This window comes from Leptodactylus fuscus, chromosome 3 (assembly GCF_031893055.1).
Source record: "Leptodactylus fuscus isolate aLepFus1 chromosome 3, aLepFus1.hap2, whole genome shotgun sequence".
In the NCBI taxonomy this organism is placed as follows: Eukaryota; Metazoa; Chordata; class Amphibia; order Anura; family Leptodactylidae; genus Leptodactylus; species Leptodactylus fuscus.
In genome coordinates this window covers 67,357,004-67,370,993 of record NC_134267.1, presented here as the reverse complement: position 1 = coordinate 67,370,993, position 13,990 = coordinate 67,357,004, and the positions used below count along the sequence as shown (strand labels likewise).

Here is a 13,990-nt window from a genome sequence, read left to right as displayed (position 1 = left end):
GCATTTTCAGCTAAGCCACGCCTTCTTGTCAGTTGAGGAGAAAATAGTGTCTATAATAAATAACAAATGTAATGCAGGGCACATATTCCAGTTTTTGGGGGACAAATTGAGCCACAATTCTAGAGCTCTTTAAATAGTAAATCTGTCCGAGTGTTGTTATAGTAGGTTGCTGATTTTGACAGCCACATACATATTATATACTTTTCGGGAGTTAATGAACTCGCATTTCTTCAGAAATACGACATGTTTTCATGCGTGTGTTCACGATTATTTTATTTTTCTCCCATATATAAATATATACAGTATATATAGACAGTACATGTCCCAATATGTACCATCGAACTAATGTAAGCACATAAAAATAAGAAAAATCTAAATTCTTAACTTGCCCATTTATTTAACACCACACATAAGAGGGGATTTACTAACACATCTACCTCAGTTTTCTGGTGTAAATATGGTACCTCTCTGGCACACGGCCCTCTCTTGTGCCAAAGCTGCACCACAAAAGTGGACAACGTGGGAATGTATCACCCTGACAAATTTGTTATAGCTCATGCCAGTTCCTGACTGACATAGATTTCAATTCTAGTACAAGAGGCACAATCCTCTTAATAATTCAGGTGCCTCTTGCGACATTTGGTTAAGTGCAGGGTCGCCTTTGAACACAGTTTTACAGTTTACAGGACTAATCTAAAAGAAATGGTTATAATCCTTTCAAATACGCGTTATGTATCCTAAGTAATGTTCTGCATTATAGTACCAGAGCTACATTCATGCTTCAGAGCTGAAATCTTGCATTATTTATTGGTGGCTCCAGTGGTGTAACTACGTAACTAGAAATGGATGGGCCCCAAAGCGAACATTTCACATTTGAGTTGCTCGAGCAGGTAACAGCCTATTTACAAAAAAAAAAAAATCAGGGGCTCGCCAGGCCCCCTAATGTCCCGGGCCCTGTGTCAACCGCTATCGCTTCTACCCCGGTTGTTATGCCCCTATAGCTACACAGCACTTACTCAAATGATTTGCATTCTAGAACTTATAGTCTATACATCAGTAACTATATGCTAAACTGATGTAGGAACAGCAGGCTGTCCCACTGAATTATAGGACTCCAGCTATATTCTTACCCATATGTCCATTTTCGTGTTTGTAGACGATTTCCAATAACTACCAGAATAATTCTAGTATAGCTTTTGACAATAATACATGCTGTAACCTAGAATGATGTCCAAAGATGAAAAAACCTGTTTGTACAGCTCAGTAGTCAGAGTTCTGCCAGGAAACTTCTAATTGGATTATCAAGGGAACCTCATTGTTACCCGAAACCATGTTGGCACAGTAGTTTAACATATACCCTTAACAGGCCAAACGATCTTGTGGGCCATGAACAGATGAGACTAGTTTTTAGGCAGTTTATTGCCACATAGCAATGGGATCTCACTAGACACTTAATGTGTTTGGGCACATCTTCTCTGTATATGACCTAGCCCTTGTGGCACATCTAGAGGAGGACTACTTTCATACATATGTGAAAGATGAATCAGTTAACCCATTAGTGTTTCTATTATGAAGATAAGACTGAGTTCACACCTAGTTTTATGGTCAGGATTTTGAGGCCGAATTCGCCTCAAAATCCTGACCAAAAAGACGGCTCCCATTGAAACGGACATGCTCATTCTTCAGGATGATTAACCTCGCGAATCCGCCTGATGACACTCCCTCCTCCTGACAAAGCCCATTCATTGGGCCTAATCCAGAGCTGAGTGTGCGACTGAGATGTCGGTGCACTGAAAAAAAAAAAGTGCTTTTTTGTGCGGTCCCATTGTCTGCAGAAAATTACTAATGTCTGAATAAACGAAGTGAAATGAATGGGTACATATAGTATCCACCAAAACTGTGGATGCCTTAATGTGATTGTATAGAGTAAGGTCGTTATCACATGACCGACATCTCAGTTGTGAAACTCGGTCTGCGTGTTGGCCAGATTTACCATCCTGTACCATATGCTGGGAGAGGGACTCCTAGCAGTATAGATCCGTATCCTCCTCAGACCTTGCGCACACTGTAGTGGACAACAGCTTTAAACTATACCATTTTGTTGTGGATTTTAACAGAGTAGGACCCACTATCCACTATGGGGCACAGTGAAGGTCATGTGAACATTTTTTTATTTTATTTAAAGACTGTAGATCATGTTACTTGGCCTTGTCCTATTATATTTTTACATTGAACATAAAATAACTCTATTATAAGACTTCTGGGTCAGAGGAGGATATGATGCTAAGAGTGCCTGTCTCCCAGTGACATACTGTCCATACAATAATCAGCATAAGACAGTATGTTGCTCCTATACTGCTAGGAGTCTCCTTCCTGGCATACTACTCAGACTGGTAAATCCTCAATCATGTGAATGTGGTTCATGTGCTTGTGATTTATTGCTAATAGTGGGCTGCACATGGACCCGCCATTGATAAGTTGTAAGTCCAGGTGCAGTCTGGCAATTTACATTGAGCCATGAGGGCTATCACTGCCTATAAATGTACATGTAAAAACACTTTATTTTCTTCTTGTTCTGTATTACATGTTCATTTAGTCATGGCTGGGTAAAGATCTACTGTTACAGCGTTATATATAAATACTTTTTCTGAATAACATTATGCAAGTTGCAAATGCAATCTTTTTTGGACGTTGCATCATGATGAGTAACATGTTATTCAATGAAGCTGAGCAAAAGAAATGATTTACTAACGCAGTTGGTGAGTAGAAGCCTGGATAAAGGAATGGACGGGATATAGGAATGGATGGGATATAGGAATGGACGGGATACAGGAATGGACGGGATACAGGAATGGACGGGATATAGGAATGGACGGGATATAGGAATGGACGGGATAAAGGAATGGACGGGATATAGGAATGGGCAGCATAAAGGAATGGACGGGATAAAGGAATGGACGGGATATAGGAATGGACGGGATATAGGAATGGACGGGATATAGGAATGGACAGGATTTAGTGCTTTTGGAGTTTTTAAAAGCGTTTGTCTTTCATTGAAGTCTGTTTGGTAAAATAAGGTCTGTTGGGTTCAAAAACATATTTTGGAATTGGATTGATAACTGGTTGAAGGTTTGTGCCCAGAAGGCTGAGGTCAATGACCGCTACTCAGACTGGCCCTCTGTTATATGTGGTGTACCTTAGGGTCCAGTGTTGGGTCCCCTGTTATTTAACTTATTTATTAATGGTATAGAAGATTAAATTAATGGCACTAATTTTGCATATTTCAGTTTACAAACAGATTTGGACAGACTGAGTGTTTGGGAATCCACTGAGCAAATGAGGTTTAATAATAAGAAATGTAAAGTTATGTATCGAGGTAAATCTGCACATGACATGTTCTAAACCTGGGGGAATCACTGGTAGGGAGGGTGCGTGTACTTGTAGATTACAGATTAAATAACAGTGTGCAGTGTCAGTCAGCGGCTTCTAAGGACAGAAAGATATTGTCATGTATGGACTCATTGGGCATGGAGTTAATAATACCTCTTTACAAAGCATTGCTATGGCCTCCTCTAGTATATGTAGTTCACTTTTGGCCACCAGGTCATAAAAAGGATGCCCTGGAGTTAGACAAAGTACAAAGGAGAGCTACAAAACTGATAAGGGTTGGGGAAGTCATTGTTATGTTTAAATAGTAAACAAATTTAATTTATTTAAAAGGAATTGTCACTGGGGAGATCCCAATAACCTGCGTCCAGGGATACCACAAACTCCTTTATTGTACATACTATATATTTTTTAACTTTTTTTTATACTGTTGGTGTATAGGTTGTAAGTAGAGATGAGCGAGTACTGTTCGGATCAGCCGATCCGAACAGCACGCTCGCATAGAAATGAATGGACGTAGCCGGCACGCGGGGGGTTAAGCGGCCGGCTGCCGTCAAAGCGGAAGTACCAGGTGCATCCATTCATTTCTATGGAGCGTGCTGTTCAGATCGGCTGATCCCAACAGTACTCGCTCATCTCTAGTTGTAAGCCATATTCCTTCTTTGCACATTGAGAAAAAATTAATAGCATTGTAAAAAAAAGTTAGTGTCACAATTTTTTTAAATTTATTTATAAAAACAGGTAGTGAAATATCATTTTTTTTCTGATTATAATCTGAAGAATTATAGATTTATTATTTTTTTGCTATTTTCTGTGCATTATTATGGGAGTTGCCATCTTGCCTGAGCTTTCAGCATTCAGTGATATACTGTACAGCGATCTCATGGCCATATGCTGCAATAGTCTGTAGCCAATTCATTGAGGTCTATGGAGAGTTTTTTAGGCATGCTCTGTGGAGGGGCTAGATTAGCTGTGACATCATCTATTGCCAGTAGTCAATCCAATGATTGGTCACGATCAGGGTTTTGTATTGAAGTGTGACCTTCTATTGTGATCCTCCCTGTCTTGTTTGTGTTGCCAGAATTGGCAAAGATCAGTCTATTATTAGACTCAGGGCTTGTTCACATCTGCGGCCTGGTCTCCGTACTTAGGTTTCCGTTTCCTGCCTAAAACACAGGCAGGAGACGGAAACCTGCAGGAGACTTTCTCACCCATTCATTTGAATGGGTGAGAAAGCTGTCCGGCCGTGCGCGGCAGTGAGCGTTTTGCGCTCTCCGCCGCGAAACCGGGTTTTATAATCCGGACACAGAGTCAGACATGCAGTACTCTGTGTCCGGATAAAAAAATCCGGTTTCGCGGCGGAGAGCCTAAAACGCTCACCGCCGCGCACGGCCGGACCCGGTCTATGGTTTCCGTCTTCTGCCATGCAGAAGACAGAAACCATAGAACGGAGACCCCAAACGCAGGTGTGAACCCAGCGTCAGTGGGCAGAGAAAGAAATTACAGGATATAGATAGTGACATTGAATATTATAGTAGTACTAAAAAAAATAACATATTATTAAAGATAAAACATTCTTAAATGGACCACCTACCTAAACATTGTTGTGGACCAAATACAATAGGAACAATCCTACTACACCTTTCTGCACTGACTGCCATTATACTGCTCCTCATTGGCACAATGAGAACCTACATAATATTAAGTAGGTGATTGCAATGTTAATTTTAAAAGTGACTATCAATAAGGCAGTACTCTGTACTATGTTGTCACTTGTGCATTGCGGTGATTATAAAGTGGACTGAATCCTTTCTTCTGATGTATGACATATTCTTATAGTATGTATGAATGTATCTCATAATACTATGTAAATCCAAATCTCGAATTACTACTGTACTATGGTATAGTAATATCTCACGGTTTTTGGTTTTAGCATAATTGAGCTGTTTCATTCTAGCAAAGAGTCTACTGTTCGTTCACTTTGTGTTTAGTTTTTTTTATGGGGGATATTAACAAAAGTTCTTTTAATAGCTATAATTCTGCTGTATGTCTATACCACTTACTATAAGAAATATTCATAATCGATACTAATTGTACTCCCTGCATCTTACTCTTAGATGTTGTGAACACGTGTGTAATCTTCAGGTTCTTAATGTCAATGGTTATGATTTAAGTCATAACAGTTGAATCAATGGCCAATTTATAAGGAAGTCATGTGACTCTCTGCATTTCTGATTCCATGACCTCATTCATTGCACATCCTTTTACTTTGGAGAAACCTGCAGACGTATACAGAGTATAGTGGTGGATCAATATGCAATAAATGTGTTTAATTAAAAAAAAAACTTGTGTGGCCTATAGGACTGATAATAAAAGCTACTTAGTGAGCACTTCATGATGCATTACCCAGAAGTCCCCTGATTTATCAATGCTGCTAGCTTAAACAATAGGATTTATAAGGGTAAGATAGGAAATGGATGCAATATTACAGGTTCTTTTCATGAAGCAACCAAATATTCTGTCTGTGTGAAAGCAAATGGAGAGTAACAAATCGATGCCTGACCTGCCCGACAGTAGCATATACTGGGTATATCGATTTGTTGAATTTTGAGATTTGTTCTGCTGTGGGATGATGAAGCATAAATGTGACATTAAATTACATTTTATAAAGATTATGCCTCATGTAAAGGGGATGTGTACTTACTCTAAGTATACATGTTTTATATAACGTGTATATCAGTTAACTGATGTTACATCCTCAGGATAAGGTACCACTATTAGACTGGTGGGAGTCTGTCTGCTGGTGTTCTGCAGATCAGCTATTTTAAGAGACTGTGATACTCTTGCAAGCGCTGCTGTCTCATCATTTTTTACATTGATTTCAGACTGATTTACTCTACACTTGCCGACGCTGTACGTTACATAATGGTAGTGAAAGTTATTGCAATATTGTTACATTTGGACAGCACAGCAATGCCATTGTCACAGAGGGTTGTCCAGTGTTGGACTGGGGTGTCTAGGGCCCACCAGTGGAATTGTTTCTAGGGGTCCACCATCTGGACCCCGCAGATCAGCGATACTGAGACAGGGCAGCTAAAGGTAATAACATGTCGGGAGCTATACTGCTCACCTGCCATACAATGTGCACCACTGCACTACCTAAACCCACTGCTACACTGTACCTAGAGTGAGCAGCATGGCTCCTAGAAATGTTACCATTACCTGTAGCCACGCTGTCTTGGAAAAGCTGATCTGCAGAGGTCCTGGCTGTTGTATCATCACAGATGTAATATTGACGGCCTATCCTAAGGACAGACCATAAATATTACAAAGTTGGATAAATCCTTTAAAGAATTGTCCAGGAATTGGAGCAACTCATGTGCCTGGTGGGAGGTGTAAAATAAAAATTAAATAAATAAAAGCGCATTCACCTTTACCTGTTGCTCCGCTGTCCGCTGCCAGTGTCCATTTAGTCTCGTGATGGCGCCTCCTTGCTGGGAGTCCTGCACCTCATGTGATCGCTGAGACTAATTAGGTACAGGATTTCCAGAAATGAGGCCATGAGACTGAACAGAGACCAGCAGGGACAACGGGGGTGCTGGGGACAAAAACTCAATGAAAAACACTGTGGAAAAAATACATTGTGATACATTGTGATTCACTGCTATTTTTTTTCCACAGTGTTTTTTAACTGCATCTTGCTGTTTCGCCTAATCCTTAAAGAGGACCTTTCACCATTTGGAGCGCATGCAGTTTAAATACACAACTAGAAAGCCCACAGTGCATTATTGGCTTTCCAATAATTCTGTGCCCCTGGTGAAGAGCTATCGGTGCTGGTACCGTTGATCTTCACCGTCAGAAGGGTGTTTCTGACAGTCAATCAGGAGCGTCCTTCCTTACAGCAGTGCCTATAGCGCTCTACTGTGAAAGGGGGTGTTGCTTACCGTCTAGCTATGAGGCTGAGCAGTGAGGAATGCCCCCCTAGTACTAGTCTATGGACGAGTACTATCAGAATGGGAGGGGGGCTATAGGCGCTGCTGTGAGGAAGTCAGGAATGCCCTTCTGACAGTGAAGAGCTACGGTACTGGCACCGATAGCTCTTCACCCGGTGCACGGATCGTGAAAGCCAACAGTGCGCTAAATTCTAGCGGTGTATTAAACCGCATGTGACCCAGGAGGTGAAAGATCCTCTTTAAGATCCTCTTTAACATATCAATATACTGTACATCACACTATAAGGACAAGGCCTAACACAGCGTCCCGCAGCAATAAAAAGCGCTGCAGGAAAACCCCCGGTGGCGACATATCAGTTTTTCCTGCAGTGCTTTTTGCAGAAACTGCACAGAGGTTTCCTCTGTGGACTTTCTGTTTCCATTAGGACTTGTTCACACGGGACAAGAGGGGGTGGATTTTGACGCCGAATCCACCTCAGAATCCGCCCTCTCACAATAGAGTTCTATGCAGACCGCTAGCTTCCTTTTTTCCGTGGAATCCGCCTGAAGAAAGGGCAACTCGCTTCTTTTTTTTTCCGTGAGTGGCAACATACCACTCACGGAAAAAAGAAGCAAGCTGCTCTTTCTTCAGGCGGATTCCATGGCTGATTCAGCCCCGGCATCCGCCTTGCAGCAGCACCCTCCGGGCTAGGTCCATTCATTTGGGATTCACCGATTCCCCGGTGGGCTATCCGACCCTGGGGTTGTCTACCATTCCTGTAAAATCACACGTCAAAGACTCTGGTCTAACATAACGATTAAAACTTAACCTTTATCTTTATTAAAGGCTCTTTCTGGTGCTAGGTAATCCTGCTTTTCCGCCTGGAATGTTTGACCGTGTCTTCCGTAATTGGCGCCACCATGGGATCTTCCGTGTCTGTCACCTTTGAGACGAATAGGGATGGGCTACGCCTCTGAACTCCCAGGCTCCTCCTGAGTTACCTCCTTTGGATGCTTGGTGGGAGATGCAACTCCGTCATTTTCTACGCTCTCTCCCTGCTCCTGCGGAGTTCCGCGATGAACCTACTCCTCTGGAGAGGATTTGTGTTGGTGCTGGCCCCCTTCGCCATTCCCTTTCACTTACTTACCAAGTCTTGGTCGAACCTCCAGAGGACTTTGTCCCCCCATTCTTGCTCAAGTGGTAATTTGATCTATCCCTCTCCCTCTCTCTGGACCAGTGTACGCGTATTTTTTGAGTTTCTCACATTGCTTCCATCAATTCTCACTACCAGCAGGCCAGCTACAAAATCCCGATGGTATAGAGTTCCCACGAGAGTACATGCTATGTTTCCTCAGGTCTCCCCACTATGTTGGCTTTGTGGCGAGGAGGAGGGCAACATGCTCCATGTTTTTTGGTCCTGTCCTGCCCTGTTGTCCTTCTGGGAAGGGGTCAAGCGGATAACCCTTCAACTTACTGATACCTCTCACCACTTGGGCCCTGCCCTGTTCCTCCTCAATCATTGTGAGTCTTCTGTAAAAGTCTTTAAATGCACCCTGCTCAGATTTCTGGTCCTCGCTGCCCAGACATGCATCCCACTTTTTTGGAAGTGAGTGGAACCTCCTCCTCTCTCCCTCTGGATTTCGAAGGTCAACGAGATAATGCGCATGGAAAGTCTTACGTCTTTCCTGCATAGAACAACTGAGATGTACACCAGAACCTGGTTTTATTGGTTCATGTTTCAACAGTCTGCAGAGTATCGGATGCTTCTGGGTTCTGAGCCTCCCTCTGCCTAATACCCTTGCTGTTCACCACAGGTACTTGGATACTTGATGCCCTTGAGCCCTTCCCTCTGGCTGTAAGTTGTATTACTTGGTGATAGGGGCTCTCCCATCAGTCTCCTATCCGCTCACACTCATTCCGACCCTTTCTCCCCCCCCCCCTTTTTTTTTTCTCTCAGCTGTCCTCGGCTGAGAGACTAACTTGATAAAATCCCACATCATTGCAGCAAAGGCCTCTGGGAAGGTCAGGCATGATGTTAAAGGGAGATCCCCCTAGTGGGCAGCATGACTGAGGCACTGTATCCCTATTTACATCTTGGAGACAGATTTGCATATTCTTCCCATGATCCCTCACAGTGTAGCGTAGATGGCTTAATAAGACTCCACACACCTACATGGTTGTCTCTCCCTAAGGAGTGACAATATCCCTTTAACTTGGTCTAGTCTTCTCTGCACCGGGATCAAGAGATCCGATCAGATCGAAACTGAGGCACTGTCTTCCTATTTACATCTTGGAGACAGATTTGCATATTCTTTCCATAAACTCAGAGCAATGAGTCTCAGACTGTTCAATCCCGATGGTCACAGTCAGTCTGAAATGCACGGACTATTAAGAGCCAGCAGTCACAATCAGTCACTATCGTCTATATTTTTGATCTCCGCGTTTTCCCTTCTTTAATTTTCAGGTTCATCAGGAGCTAATATCATGATTTCTATATAGATCTAAGCTGCTGTGAACCCCATAAGATAAAAGGATGTGCGGTTACCCTGAGCTCCGGTACCTTGAATAGCCGACCTGCAATGCCTTGCACTGCTGCTATATTTGGAAGGATAAATCAGCCTGACACTGATGAAAATATTGAGGTGGCTTCAATTTTTGCATAAGATCTGCAGCTATTTTTAACCCTTTAAGGATGCAGGGTACTTTAATCTCTAAAGCTTGGCGAGTTTCTATATATACTTTCCGTCTCTGCCTTCCAAAATTTATAACCTCTTGTTTTTTTTTTATCTGTCGAACATTACAATTTTGTAATTAGTTTTTGAGTTTTGTATATCTGGGTCACTGTATTCTGACATCCATAACTTTTTTTTTTTTTGCAGCTGGAGCTATGTGAGAGCTCTTTGTTTTATACTAGAGTTATACTGTGATAAGAGAATACTTCAGGACTTTTATCACTTCTATCTACAAAATTTAACCCTTTATACTGATCATAGTAAAGTGGAACTGTCTTTGCATTCACATTGATGCAAGCAGAATTTGCTCCTTTGCCAGCCCCCAGCATTACCTACTTCCTGGATGTTTGTCCTATCTCAGCAGAGAGCCTAGCTAGAGATAATACAAGCAGTTTACAGCCCTCTACTATACTAAACTACTGGGTAATTTACACATGGACAAGGAGTCCAGAAAATAAGCCATGCTGGATATAAAACCTAATTTTTGTGTTGAAAAACTACATAAATGTGTAGCCCCTGTGATCAGAAGAACTAGAACACTAATTTTAATATGCTTATGTTCAATAGTATATACACAAACTATTTTGTTTTAAGGTAAAATACGCAAAATTTTTATTTTTTTCACATTTTATAACATTCTTCCACTCCTAGTGAAAAAAAAAAAATAAACTTGGTACTATTTATTTTAAACCTTATGTGTCCTGAAAAAAACATGGTAAAAATAGTTGAGATATGCTAAGCCATTGAAAAGATATTGCGGTGTAAAGCAATGTATACTGAAGTGTTAAATTTAGCCTGAGCATTGGGACATCAATGACAATTGGTCCTGAAAGGTTTCATTTGCATTGCTGAATTACATTTTTTACACTGTTCAATGTATTGTTTAAATAAAATTATTTTTGGATTAGTGCAAGAGTATTTTTTAACTTTTTTTTATTAATTATGGACGGGCTAGCTAGGGAAACAGGGAGGTGGGAGTGTGTGAGAAAGGGAGGTGGTCAGAGAGAGAGGAGAAGCAAGGCATCATGGAACTTGTAGGAAACAAACCACAGGAAGTTATGAATGTAAAAAAATTGTAAAATATCTAAGAGGGAAAAAAAATCACAAATGGACTTATTACAATGGCAGCATCTTACTATAATTGAATGACCCATCCTTTCACAAATGTTTGTACAGACAACCATATGGCTAGGTGCTTGACTTTATATACCAGTGGCAATGAATGAAACCCCCGAATGCAATGAATTGTGTCTCAGTACTTTTGTCCATATAGTGTATATCGGGAGAAGGGAGACTAGCTGTAATTGATACCTAAATCAAGCGGTATATTTTCTCAGAATAATTCATACTGTTTTGAGAATAAGTTTTTTGTTCAAAAAGTAGAGACATAATTGTTGTGGTGTTGTGTTACCAACACAATGTCACAATTGTATAAAGTGCATGGTACACCTGTGACTACATAATACTAGACATGCTATTTTGGTAGATTATTTTTTCACTCTGAAGGTCACAGGCTCAGCTAAATAACAGTGTTTAAGGGAACATATGTAACAATTAGTGACAATTCCTTCTAGAAAATGTTCTTCTTCTCTTTCAACCTCCTCCTCAAAACTCAAATTGTTTTTTGTTCTACAAATTAGATTTCACATCTGTGTCCCAAAAAGTTTTACATCTTAAATGGCTAAAATAGATGAACAGTATAGGATTTGGTCTCAGGCCTGGTTCACATCTGTGTTGGTCCGTGTGCTTTTACTGCACAGCGCTTGCAATTGCATTTGGTATTCAGTTCGGGGGGTCCCCATGCAGACTCCCCCGGACGGAATACCAACGCATATGTGAACAAGGAGTCATTGTTAGCTTGTTTGCAGCTGTGGTGTCTCAGAATATACACCAGTCAGAATATACACCAGTCAGATAAACCACCACAACCACTGACTGGTGACATGAATAACATTGATTATCTTGTTACAATTGCTCTGGTCAAGGGGTGGACTATATAATGCAGCGAGCGATCCTTCAATTTTTTTAGTCTTTCGGGCGCTCGTAATAATCTGAGTCACTTTGACATGGACCTAATAGAAATGGTGGATGACTGGGTCAGAGCATCTTGATATTGGCAGGTCTTCTGAGAGCGGCTAATAACAAAAGTAATCCGAAAAAGGACAACTAGTAATATGATAGCAGAGTTATGGGCACCCTGGACTGATTATGTCTGAAGGGAGTGATGTCTAGCTCACTTTGTCCAAAGTGATATCAAAGGGTGGGACATTGTGGGACATATTATTAGGCAGGTGGTTTTAAAGTTATGGATGATATGTATATAGTATGTTATGCATATAGTAACTGGATAATATACTGGGGGAAAATAAGTATTTGATACAGTGGTGATTTTGCAAGTTTTCCCACCTACAAAGAATGGAGAGGTCTGTCATTTTGATCACAGGTACACTTCAACTGTGAGTGATAGAATCTCCAAAAAAAAAAAAAAAGTATTTGATACTGTAAAAAACAGAACTAAATATTTGATATAGAAACCTTTGTTTGCAATTACGGAGGTCAGACGTTTTCTGTAGTTTTTGACCAAGTTTGCACACACGACAGTAGGGATTTTGGCCCATTCCTCCATATAGATCTTATCCAGATCTTTCAGGTTTTGGGGCTGTTGCTGGACTACATTGAGTTTCAGCTCCCTTCAACGATTTTCGATTGATTGACCCATCTTCACTGTTCTTACTGAGGGAAGGAGGGTGTTGATCTCGCAATACAAGGCCCCATCCTTCCTCCCTTCAACATATTGCAGTTGTTCTGTCCCCTTTACAGAAGCACCCCCAAAGTATGATGTTTCCATCCCCATGTTTCATAGTTGGAACAGTGTTCTTGGGGTTGTATTCATCCAGACACGGTGAGTGGAGTTGATACCAAAAAATTCTATTTTGGTCTCATCTCACCATATGACAATCTCCCATGCCTCCTTTGGTTCATCCAGATGGTTGCTGGCAAACTTAAAATGGGTCTGGACATGTGCTAGCGTGAGGAGGGGGACCTTGTGTGCCCTGAACGATTTTAATCCATGACGGCGCAGTGTTATTAACGGTAATCTTGGTCCTAGCTCTCTTCAGGTCATTGACCAGGTCATCCTGTGTAGTTTTGGGCTGATTCCTGAAACTTTCTCATAGTCATCCTTACCCCATGATGCAAGGTCTTGCATGGTGCCCCAGACTGGGGAAGATTGACAGTCATCTTGGGTTCCTTCCATTTTCTAATAATTGTGCCACCAGTTGTTGCCTTCTCACCAAGCTGCTTGTCTATTGTCCTGTAGTCCATCCCAACCTTGTGCAGGTCTACTATTTTGTCCCTGGAGTTCTTAGTCAGCTCTTTGGTCTTGGCCATGGTGGAGAGGTTGGACTGTGACTGTGTGTATGGACAAGTGTCTTTTATACAGGTAATGAGTGAAGAGTAGGAGAGCTTCTTAAAGAAAAAGTAAAGGCTCGTTCCCATGGAGTAACGTGGAACTCAATCTGACACGTAAATATGTGTCAGAGTGAGCGCTTCAAAACAGAATCCCATTGACTTCAATGGGTTCCGTCTTACGCGTGCTACACATTGAAATCAATGGGAGGCTTTTTGGGAGGCACATTGATTTCAACGTGTTACGTGCGTTAAATGGAACCCATTGAAGTCCATGGGATTCTGTTTTGAAGGGCTCAATCAACACGTGTCAGATTGAGTGCCGCGTTGCTCTGTGGGAACGAGCCCTAACAAGTCTGTGCCAGAATTCTTGTTGGTTGGTAGGTGACAAAATATTTATTTAATGCAATAAAATGCATGATAAATATCAGACAATGGTATTTTCAGCATAAAAATTACGATAAAAATTATATTCTTTGTAGGTGGGAAAATTTGCAAAATTGCCAGAAAACTTAAAAAATTCAATACTT

At 41.4% G+C, this 13,990-nt stretch overlaps 1 protein-coding gene across 3 annotated transcripts in view; it reads left to right on the top strand.

The window, feature by feature from the left end:
- The window catches only part of TRIM67 (tripartite motif containing 67), a 72,202-nt gene that overhangs the window by 15,658 nt on the left and 42,554 nt on the right, over nt 1-13,990 (top strand). The window lies entirely within an intron of this gene.